Genomic DNA, 12,077 nt, shown 5'->3' with positions numbered 1-12,077 from the left:
GAGCCAGAGGCAGGGTGCTTCCTTATTGGCACTAAGACAAGAAAGCTGGAGGGAGGCGGCTCAGTAAGATCCAGCTCTAAGGCTCCATTTAGAGCAGCGGTTCTCAACCTGCGGGTCGCGACCCCTTTGGGGGTCGAACAACCCTTTCACAGGGGTTGCCTGAGACCATCCTGCATATCAGATATTTACATGACGATTCATAACAGTAGCAACATTACAGTTATGAAATAGCAATGAAAATAATTTTATGGTTGGGTCACCACTTGAGGAACTGTATTTAAAGGGCCAGAAGGTTGAGAACCACTGATTTAGAGGAAGGAGCCCACTGCCCGGAAATGAGCACAGACAGCAGTGAGGGAGGTTTTAAATAGACATCTGCGGGGATTTCCTGGAGGGGAGGATGGCCTGACCAGGAAACAGCTTGTGGAGCTCAAACAATAAGCCCCCTCCCCCCATCCCCCACCCTTCTCCCCCCACACACACACATACCCCTGCCCCAGGGTGGACCTGAGGGCTGAGTGGCGCATCCATGTCTGCAGTCAGAGACATGGCCCCCCGGAGACTCTTGTAGCCGAGCGGCCTCTGCAGCTCTAACGCGGGACTGGGGAAGAGCTGCCTGGAGAACCTGCTTCCCGAGCGGGAATCACGCTTGTGATGTCGTATGTCACAGGCCCTGGACAGCTCCCCCGCGTCTCCGGCCACCGAAGCTGGCCTCAGAGGGGATCACTGGCAGCCTCTGAAACAGGGGAGAGGGTCAGTCCAATACGAGCACAGTGGACACTCACTCACACAGTCCCCAAAGGGCAGAAGACTCAGGGTTTGCTTCACATCAACCCCTCTGCCCAAGCCCACTGATAGGCAGGCCTGGACACAGGGCGGGCCCTGGACCTCCGGTCCTTAGGGGACGCACGCGCACACGGGACTGGCTTACGATGGGGCTGAGCATTGCCCACGGAGCAGGGCCTGCTGTCCGTGACAGGACATGTCTGCGAGGATGGACCCCCTGGTGGTCTGACTCCTTAGAGATGTATTTAATGCTTCCTCCAAGATTATAAAAGCAACACACGCCCTGACTGGTTTGGCTCAGTGGATAGAGCGTCGGCCTGTGGACTGAAGGGTCCCAGGTTCGATTCCGGTCAAGGGCATGTACCTTGGCTGCGGGCACATCCTCGGTAGGGGGTGTGCAGGAGGCAGCTGATCGGTGTTTCTCTCTCATCGATGATTCTCCCTATCTATCCCTCTCCCTTCCTCTCTGTAAAAAATCAATAAAATATATATATTTAAAAAAAAAAAGCAACACATTTTGACTTGCAACCAGTGAAACAGCAGACATATAAGAAAAACAAATAATACTCTTCTCTCGCCCCCTCTCTTCTCCCATCCCCCAGACCCTCGGCCCTCACACGGGTAACTAATGCTACAGACTGGGGATGATTCTCTCCCTCCAGCCTCCTTAGGTGCGAAATAAACAACCCACATATACACAGACAGGGAGTTTGCCTTCTGGTTTTACAGAAATGGAGTCATTCTCAAACACATTCTGCAACTGGCTTTATTCTCACTTACATCATGAGCCTCCCGCCAGCTCTGTGGATGGAAATTGAACTCCTTCTCCTTTTAATAGCTGCACCGTGTCTTTGACTGTGCCCTGCTAATGCGTGTTGGGCTGTCTTGTGTTTTTATCTGCAGATCTCCAGACCGCACCGCCTAGGACAGTGGTTCTCAACCTTCCTAATGCCTTTAATACAGTTCCTCATGTTGTGGTGACCCCCAACCATAAAATTATTTTCGTTGCTACTTCATAACTGTAATTTTGCTACTGTTATGAATCGTAATGTAAATATCTAATATGCTATATGTGTTTTCTGATGGTCGTGACCCACAGGTTGAGAACCGCTGGCCTAGAAGAAGGAGCAGACGTATGTTGAGCACAGCCACGTGTGGGCTGGAACTCAATAGGATCTAGAAGAGTTTACCTGAATTCCTGGTGCTGGAAAGGCCCTTAGAATTTGTTGCCCATTCCCTGGTTTACAGAGAAGAAAGGGGATTTGTCCAAGGTCACGCAGCTTGCTACTGAGAAATCCGGGGCCATAATTTAGGTCTTCTGACTCCCAGACCGATGTCCTCTCCTCTGGACAAAAGCCATTAAAATAGCCCCGGCTGGTGTTGTTCAGTGTTAGAGCATCTGCCCACACACCGATTCCCAGTCAAGGGGACGTACCTGGGTGCAGGTGTTCACTTGGGGCACACGTGGGAGGCAACAAGTCAATGTGTCCTTCTCACATCAAAATGTTTTTCTCTCTCCCCCTCCCTCCTTCCCTTCCACTCTCTAAAAAGCAACGGGGGGGGGGGGGGGGGGGGGGGGAATACCCTCAGGTTAAGATTAACTAGGATTAACAGCAGGGAGGGTAGGGAGGGGCAAAGCTGTTAAAATAAAAATAGGTCCAAGAAAGGTTCCTTTCAGCTCCCAGATGCTCAGATTTTGGGGGTGAAACAAGGAAATGAGATGTAGTCGTGCCACAGAGAATGAGCGGGGAAGGAAAGGAGCCTCCTTTTAGACTTTACCTGCTGCCCCCTCCCCAGTCAGATTCCCCAAACACTTCAATCTCATTCCTGTCTCAGGGCCTTTGACTCGCCATTTCCTATGCAGGGTCCACACCTCCCTCCGATTTGTGTATGGCTGCCTCCTTCTCACACATAGACCTCAGCTCACATGTCACTTCTTCCGAGAGGCCCTTCTTGTTTCTACCCCCTATCCCCCCCCCACACACACACACACACAACTCAAACTAATGTTGGCCCATCCAGGCGTTATCCGTCCCATTACTCCGCCTGTTGACTTCACAGTGCTTGTCATTATCGGAAGTGATCTTGAGCATGTGATTGTTTACTTGTTCAATAGCAATCTCCCCCATTAGAACAGAGGCTCCATGAGGCCGACACTTTGCCTGTTGAGGGCAGTGCCTGGCACGTAGTAGGTGCTTAGTAAAGCCAGGCAGCGTGGCTCAGTGGTTGAGCCATGGAGCTGTGAACCAGGAGGTCACAGTTCAATTCTGGATCAGGACACATGCCTGGATTCGGGCTCGATCCCCACTGGGGGGCATGCCGGAGACAGCCAATCAATATTTCTCTCTCACCATTGATGTTCCTATCTCTCTATCCCTCTTTCTTCTTCTCTGAAATCAATAAAAATATATATTTAAAAAAAAAAACATTTGACTTGATGGAGCCCAAGTCTCCTGACTGCTGGTCCAGTGATGCACCCTCCACGCCAAGGGGTGTCTCTGCTACATCAGGGCTGCAGAGGCTGGTGGCTCTGGCTCCTGAAGAGTGCTGGCTGCCAGCTTCCTAGAGGCGGGGGAGAGGGTAGGGGTCCTGTAGAATTAAAAGGACTCAGGTGCGCCCTAACCAGTTTGGCTCAGTGGATAGAGCATCAGCCTGCGGACTGGAGAGTCCCAGGTTCTAGTCCGGTCAAGGGCATGTACCTTGGTTGCGGGCACATCCCCAGTGGGAGGTGTGCAGGAGGCAGCTAATCAGTGTTTCTCTCTCATCGATGTTTCTAACTCTCTATCTCTCTCTGTTCCTCTCTGTAAAAAATCAATAAAATATATTTTTTAAAAAATAAATAAATAAAAAATAAAATAAAATGAGGAAGAAAGGAAGTTCTGGCAGAGGCCAGGTGACCCCAACAGGGAGCTATTTAAGGTCAAGTACCCAATAGAGCAACTCAGGTCTTTTCTGGGGCCCCTGACTTTGCCCTGAACTGTACTTTGGGGGCTTCCTCCCTACCTTCCACCTGTTTTTTGGTGTGTTTTTTGTTGTTTTTTTTAAAATATATTTTATTGATTTTTTACAGAGAGGAAGAGAGAGAGATAGAGAGTTAGAAACATCGATGAGAGAGAAACATCGATCAGCTGCCTCCTGCACATCTCCTACTGGGGATGTGCCCGCAACCAAGGTACATGCCCTTGACCGGAATCGAACCTGGGACCTTTCAGTCCGCAGGCCGACGCTCTATCCACTGAGCCAAACCGGTTTCGGCCTTCCACCTGTTTTTGTTTTTTTGTTTTTAACCTCCACTGTGTGCAGGCACTGGTCTAGTGCCCAGGATACAAGATAGACTTCCACCTGCCATTCTAGACAGACAGACAGGAAGCCCATAACTAGTGCTATCAGATAGGGATGAGCGCTCGCTCTGAAGGAAAGTGCAGGGAGTGAGGGGAGAGGATGGGGGAGATGCAGCCAGGAAAGGCTCTCAGAGGAGGTGCCATGGGAGGCTGCCAGGGAAGAGAGGCCCAGGAGAGACAGCAGCCTGTGCAAAGACCCATGGGTGAGAACAACCTCGCAGGTTCCATGTGTCTGGAGGGTGACGGGAGGCGAGCAGGGCAGGAGGCTGGAGAGGTGGGCGGGGCCCCGTAGATCCTGGTGAAGACCTTGGCTTCCCTTCTACGTAGTGGAAACTTCTGGAGTGTTTGTGTTTTCGAAAGCTCACTTTTTAAAGAACATAATTGGAAGAGAGAGGAAGAGAGGAAGCAGGAGACCCAGTTAGAGGTCCAGCTGGTGGTGCTTTGGACGAGGGTTATAGGGGTGAAAGTGGGGAGGAGTAGCTGAATTCAAAAATTTTTAAATATTTTGACGCTCTCACCAGAGCATGGTGACAGAGTGAATGTGGGGCTGAGGGAAAGCCAGGCCTCGTGAGCTCATAGACAGAGAACAGATTAGTGGTTGCCAGATATGGGTGGGGGTTGAGGTGGGCAGAATGGGGAAAGGAAGTCCAAAGGTACACACTCCTAGTTATAAAATAAGTCCTGGGGGTGTGATATACAGCATGGTGACTAGAGTTCATAAAACTATTGCATTTTTGAAAGTTGCTAAGAGAGTAGATCTGAAAGTTCTCATCACACACACACAACATTTGTAACAATGTGTGGTAACAGATGTTAGCTAGACTTATTGTGGTGATCCTTTCCCAATATATACAAAATCACATCATTATGTTGTACACCTGAAACTAAAATAACACTATATGTCCAGAGTATCTGAATTTTAAAAAGAAGGGGAAAAGACACAAAACTTAAGTACAATGAATTAGTCAGGGTTCCACTGCAGGCAAAATATTCCACCCACCAGGTTTAAAAGGTGATTCCGTAGGTTTCAGAAGGGGTGAGAAGCAGACTATTCCAGGAATAACCCCACAATGTCATTGCAAAACTAGCCTGCAGGGAAACCTCTGCCACCATTGCTGACTCAGGAACCTCCCTGTCCAACTTGTAGTTGGGAAAGCTGCCAAGGTAGGAAGGGGCTGACACTCCTGCTCTGAACCAAGAAACTCAGAACAGATCTGGCACCAGGGCTTCCACCACAGCCGCCTCAAGAGAACAGAAACACCTCCACCACCACGCATCCAGAAGAGCCATGTGGCCACCTCCTCTCAGCACTCAGTTCTACCTGCCATTTCTGGTTCAGTTGCACCTTCCTGGCAGAAGCCAGGTGACATGGACAGCCTAGCTGCAAGAGAGTCTGGGAATGTCCTCTGCAGCCACCCAGCCTCTAACGCAGAAGCAGTTATGATGAAGGAGGTTTGGAGGGGTACTGCGTAGGCTCAGTCTTCAGTATTTGCTACAGTTCACTCTTTAGTTCCCCAACATCCATGCCCGTCCTACTTTCCATCTTAAACTTCCAAAAGCGCCCACAACCACAGCATGCTACCGCCCAACCTAATGCAAATGTATCTCAATCAATCAAGAACATTCTCAGCCTTTCTCAAAAAAAGAAAAGAAAATCCAAAGTCCACAGTTACTGCATCCAGCTTCTAAGAACATTCTCAGCCTTTCTCAAAAAAAGAAAAGAAAAGAAAATCCAAAGTCCCACAGTTACTGCATCCAGCTCCTGCCTCCAGGAGTCTGGCTGATAGTCTGTATTCCATGCACTAAAATTGTAAACTTTACCAGCAACAAGCCACCCTATATAAATGGTAGAGAAAGAAAGGACAGTTAGCACCATCAATACAAATATGGATGACACAGCAAAATAAGGGCTATAAATTATCGTTTCTGCTGTGGGTCATGAGGCATTTATCAGAGCTTTCCTCAACTAGCCATTCCATTTTCCCTCTGCCTTCAGTAAGAACCTCACATGGTCAGAGGTTTTAACCCAATGGGATCACCTGAGCTTCATTCAAGAGGAAACTGAACCCCTGGTTGTCCTGCTCCTACTGGGTTGCTGTGAAATTAGAAAGTAACCCAGAGGATTTCATGGGATCCAGAGACACACTTCTCCCTGTTCCCATTGTGCAAACGGACTCCCCCTTGATCACCAGAATCACTCACTTCAGCCAACCCTGAACCACACTCCTCCTTTTTCCCCTGTTTGTGGGCATGATGAGTCGGAAATGGCCATATGTCTGTCTCAATTTCCACTTAGTGGAACTCTGTGCTGTGCCTGGTGGAAATAGTGTTCCTTTACATACGAAGACCTCTAAATTAGCAGAACCCAACGTCTTGGGGAGGGAAGCAGAAATGTTGTAAGTTATCCAACCCAAGATTCCCTGGTCCATGGATTCTAGAAAAGAGAGAAACAGCACCTTGCATTGGTTGCTGGTTCAGAACAGATGCCAACTTTAGACCAACACTTCAGGTTCATACAAGGTTGTCTTCTAGATGATGCTGACTGAGTCCCAGTAGGCCATGTCACCAGCCCACAAAGATAGATGATTCTGGTGATAAGAGCATGTGGCTAGACCAGTAAATCTCAAGCTCACCTGCCAATTTACTTACTTCTTTGGCTGAAAAATGAAGTCTCCGGTCAAAAGCAATGCTATTTGGACTATCATGACTGTGAATAAGTTACTCAGTAAATCTGCTAATGATGTTGCTGGCAGAAGCATGACAGGCGGAGAATGCAAACCCTTAGCTAGAAAAAAATGCCTGTTCCAATGAGGACAAATTCACGCTGCCCCCATAATGAAAGGAATCCAATATCACCAACCTGCCACCAGGTGGCAGGCTAGTCCTCTCCAGATCAGGTGTCCTATTGAAGGTTCGGAGCCACTGCTGTTGACAGTCGGGCACTTAGACTAAAACAAAGACAGCTAATAGTCACTCAAAATGCACTGTCCTGTTTTTCCTTAATAAACTAACCTTGATTTTACTCAGGTCCTTGAGGTACCCAGCCAAAAGAAGACATTTCCCAGCTTCCTTTGCTGCTAGGTGAGACTACACAATTAAGTTCTAGCTAATGACATGTTAAGTAGAGGCACATCCTTTATATTCTTCCACCATTCTTCCATCTTGCTGCTTGGAATAAGTTTGTGAAGACTAAAGCTCCAATAGCCATCTAGGGTCATGAGATGAACTTGAAGGTGGAAGTTACAAGCTAAGAAGGTGGAAACGGGTCCCTGATGATGGTGGAGTCTTAGTCTAAAAGAGAGGTATATCTTATTTAAACCACTATATTTGGAGTTTTCTATAAGTCAAACCTAATTATAACTGATATATTGATAAATAAGATGGCAGGAGACAAGCTAAAATATAACAACAATTACAATAAGTATAAATGGGACAGTTTTACAATAAGTGTGAAAGACAAAGACTTTCAGAAAAGATTTTATAAACCAGTAATATGTCATTTATAATAGGCTCACTTACAACAAAGGACCAAAGATTAAAAATAAGGCAAGGCCACCCAGTCAGCATGACTCAGTGATTGAGTGTCAACCTATGAACCAGTAAGTCATTTATAATAGGCTCACTTACAACAAAGGACCAAAAGATTAAAAATAAGGCAAGGCCACCCAGCCAGCATGACTCAGTGATTGACTGTCAACCTATGAACCAGGAAGTCACAGTTCAATTCCCGGTCAGGGCATATGCCTGGGTTGTGGGCTGGATTCCTGGTGTGGAGCATGCAGGAGGCAGCCAATCAATAAGTCTCTCTCATCATTGATATTTCTATCTCTCTCTCCCTCTCCCTCTCTGAAATCAATAAAAAAATATATTAAAAAAAAGAAAAATAAGGCAAGGCCTCTTATGTTGAGTCATTGGATAAAATTCCTAGTGTCTCTCTGAAATCAATAAAAAAATATATTAAAAAATAAAAATAAGGCAAGGCCTCTTATGTTGAGTCATTAGATAAAATTCCCAGCCCTAACCGGTTTGGCTTAGTGGATAGAGCGTCGGCCTGCGGACTCAAGGGTCCCAGGTTCGATTCCAGTCAAGGGCATGTACCTTGGTTGCAGGCACATACCCTGTGGGGGGTGTGCGGGAGGCAGCTGATCGATGAGTCTCTCTCTCTCATCAATGTTTCCAACTCTCTATTCCTCTTGCTTCCTCTCTGTAAAAAATCAATAAAATATATAAAAAAACAAAACAAAAAGATAAAATTCCCAGTGTTTCTCTCTAGAAATCAATGGGAAAAAAATATCCTCAGGTGAGGATTTTTAAAAAAGTATATAATGATCAATCACATAAATGCATCTAACAATATATATTTAACCTCTAATTAAAATTTAGCATTCCTGTCAGTTATACGTGTTGACAACAAGTTACAGAAATATATGCAGTACCTATGACTTTGTCACCCATAAAAACATAAATATTTTCATATCACTATTGCATCATTCCAAAATATCTTTTACTCCTATCCCCCTCCTCCCTCCCTTCCACTCTCTCTAGAAATCAATGGAAAAAAAATATCCTCAGGTGAGGGTTAAAAAAAAAGTATATATTCAATGGAGGGGAAAAAAGAGACATATGTACTACTATTTGTAATACTTTAAATAAGAAAATAAAATTTTAAAATAAAGTATATATTGATCAATCACATAACTGCATCTAACAATATAGCTTCAAAAATATAAAGCAACAACTGATAGGAATACATGAAAATATTACATATATATATATATATTAGAGGCTCAGCATGCAATGTCGTGGAAGACCCAGACCCACTAAGCCAGCAGAACCCAGACTGAGTCCCGCTGTGCCCTGGGACCCAGAGTCAAGTCCGCCCCACCAGTGCGCATCTCACCTTGCACACAGCCTCCTGGTGACCAATCTTTGGTTGTTCCGCCATGACGGCTTCACGACCACTGGGTTTTTATGATAGAGATATACACACAATACACGCACACATATAAAATGAACAGTTGAGCTGGAGATTTTAACAAGCTTCTTCAGTATCTATCTTAGGGTGAAGATTACATGAAATCATTCAAATCATGCATTTAGCACAGACCCTGGCACATGGAGAGCTCTAAAACAGAGTGAGCTGCTATCATGAATAACTGTTCCTTGAATGAGTAAGCAAATGAGTGGTATCTGAGCTCTAACACGGAGACTCTGGGTGGTTCCTCTCACAGAGGAAAGGCCTGGGGGTGGGCATGGGGAGGGCTTTAGAGCCTTGACAATCTCTACCACCACTCAAAACATCTTCCTCGGATATTCCTATTCTTTGGGCTGGATCCTGGGGGTGGGCATGGGGAGGGCTTTAGAGCCTTGACGATCTCTACCACTCTAAACACCTTCCTTGGATATTCCTATTCTTTGAGCTGGACAATGAATGTCTTAATTTTCTGTAGGTAGGAGATTAAAGCAATGTTTAGAAAATGTTGTATTATTGGTCTATAACTTAGCTCTAAGCAAGTTCCCAGGCCCACTCTCCCCTTCCATCCAGATGGCCCAAGCCCCTTCTGTAAGGATTCTGGAACCCCCGCTGTCTCTAAAGGTACATATCGCTGGGTTTGCAATGGGCACTGTCCCCATTTATGACCTTGTGAAGGTAAGAGCTCTGAAGGTGCCAAAGGCTACTATTAGCCTGGAGGTGATCAAAGTTCCCTGGCATAGGGAGCCTGGGCAGGGCTGGGCTGAGAAGGCATGAGTCAAGACAGGGCAGGGGACAGGGACAGGACTGCATGTTGAGGTGTCTGACAGGCCTGGCCTGCCAGCAGGGCCCTACAATCCTCTTCCCAGTTGTAATTATACTTGGCTGAGATTATTAGAATTATTCCCATGTTGAGTGGGCACATATGGAGCCAGGACATCCTTCACTTTCTTTGCTAGATCTGTAGGGGAGGGGCCTTCAGGATGCCTGGACAATGCAGGGATAGAGGCAGGGGGCATTCCCCCTGGTTCTTCGCCAGCCCTGCCTCAGATCCAGGAAACTGGTCTAGATGTCAAAGATACAGATCCGGGAGAAACACGACAGAGCCAGGGGTGGAACCAGCTGCTTCTCTAAGGGCTGGATGTTTGGGAAGAAGGTGAAGAAATCTGAAGGGCATGGGTTTTGGGAAGGGAGGAGGAAATGAGGCAAACTTGCCCAACTCTACGGAGGCCCAGCTCAGTGTCTGTGTGATTAAGAGCTCAGGACACAGGAGCCAAGCAGCAGAACACAGAGATGTCAGCATACAGGACATGGAGATGTTGCCTCACTTCCTCCCACCCCCTGCTCCTCCCACTTCCCCTCCCCCACCCCACCTAAACCCTCAGAGAAGCCACTGATTCAATCCTCGCTGAGGGTCTGGGGACATTTGGATGCCTCTGGACACCCTAGCTGGTGTTCTGCCCTCCCTACGTCACTCAATGACAATAACCCAATTTTCATGGAGTCACAAAGAGTGGTCACATCATGATGTCCCAGGATTCTCCAACCATGTTTGCTCTACACACATTATCTCATTCAATCCTAACTCTGCCAGATACCATTAGTGAATCCATTTTACAGATGGGAAAACTGAGCTTAGAGAGGTGGTATTAACTTCCCAAGGTCATATGGCTTCCCAAGGTTAATGGCAGATCTGCAACTCAAACTAGGGTCTGCTAAATGCATCACTACCCCTGAGAGGGTTAACTTGAAATGCAGGCAGATAGGGCAGGGCTCCAGTAGAAAACAAAGGCAGGTGAATCATAGGTAGGGACAGACATGGGAGTTTGAGCAGCCTAACCACAGGAACCAAACAAGCAGAAATCATAAAATGTTTCTGGACTCAAAGCAGGAGGCATGGGAAACCAAGGGAGGGCTTGCAGTAAACAAATGTACGAACACATAGAAACAGAAAAAGTTCAGCACAGGAACAGAGAAAGAACACACAGAGACAGGGAAAATTTAGGTCCATTGCTGAGCCAGAACAATTGAGGGAATCAGGTGACGACACACATAGACATAGAAGCAGGCTTGTGGCAAATATACACCCTGGACTACAGGGCTTTCACGGGCAGCCCACGATCGGGTCCCCCTCCCCTTGCGGGGAGTCTGAATCTGCTTGTAACAAATTTTCCACACTTGGCTTAAATCTTCTGGTCCGATAGCTCATTCTTTAGCATCGCAAACACCTCGGGTCACTGTTCCAGTTATCATCCCCACCGCAGAGAGGAGGAAACTAGCTGAGAGGTCAAGAACCTGCCTACAGTTGTCCATGTGGAAGGTGGTGAAGCCAGGATGCAAACCCATTTCTTTTACCATCACCCCAATATTCGTTTTGCCTGAGAGATGATCTCAGAGGTTTCCTCCAGCTGAGATACTTTTAAAAGATAAATGTATTTCTATTGATCTCCGACAGGAAGGGAGAGGGAGAGAGAGAGAAACATCAATGATGAGAGAGAACCATTGATTAGCTGCCTCCTGCACATCCCCTACTGGGTGGGGATCAAGCCGGCAACACGGGTACGCCCCCCAACAGGAATCAAACACAGGACCTTTCGGTGCCTAGGCCGATGCTCTATGCACGGAGCCAAACCGGCTGGGGCCAGCTGGGGTGCTTTTCAATTCTGGGTTGAGACAGGAACACGTTGAAAGGTCGCCCCAGGTGAAAATGAAGAAGTAGCTTGGTCTCACTCCCTCGCTCAGGAAACCAGTGTAGCTGCCCCGGCCCTGCCCTTTCAGCTCCATCCCTTCCCTCCGCGAAGGCGAGACCCTGTCCCTCCACCAGCAGGACTTCCGAGCCCTCCCTCCGACCCACCCCGCGGCGACTTCTCTAAGGAGAGTGTCCATGGTCCCCTGGCCCACCGCCCATCCGTGTGTCAGCAGCGAGCGTGGCCCCGGAAGAGCGTGAGCCATGCGCGGGCAGCACGTCCTTCCAAACC

This window comes from Myotis brandtii, unplaced genomic scaffold (assembly GCF_000412655.1).
Source record: "Myotis brandtii unplaced genomic scaffold, ASM41265v1 scaffold129, whole genome shotgun sequence".
Classification (NCBI taxonomy): Eukaryota; Metazoa; Chordata; class Mammalia; order Chiroptera; family Vespertilionidae; genus Myotis; species Myotis brandtii.
This window is presented reverse-complemented; position numbering follows the sequence as displayed.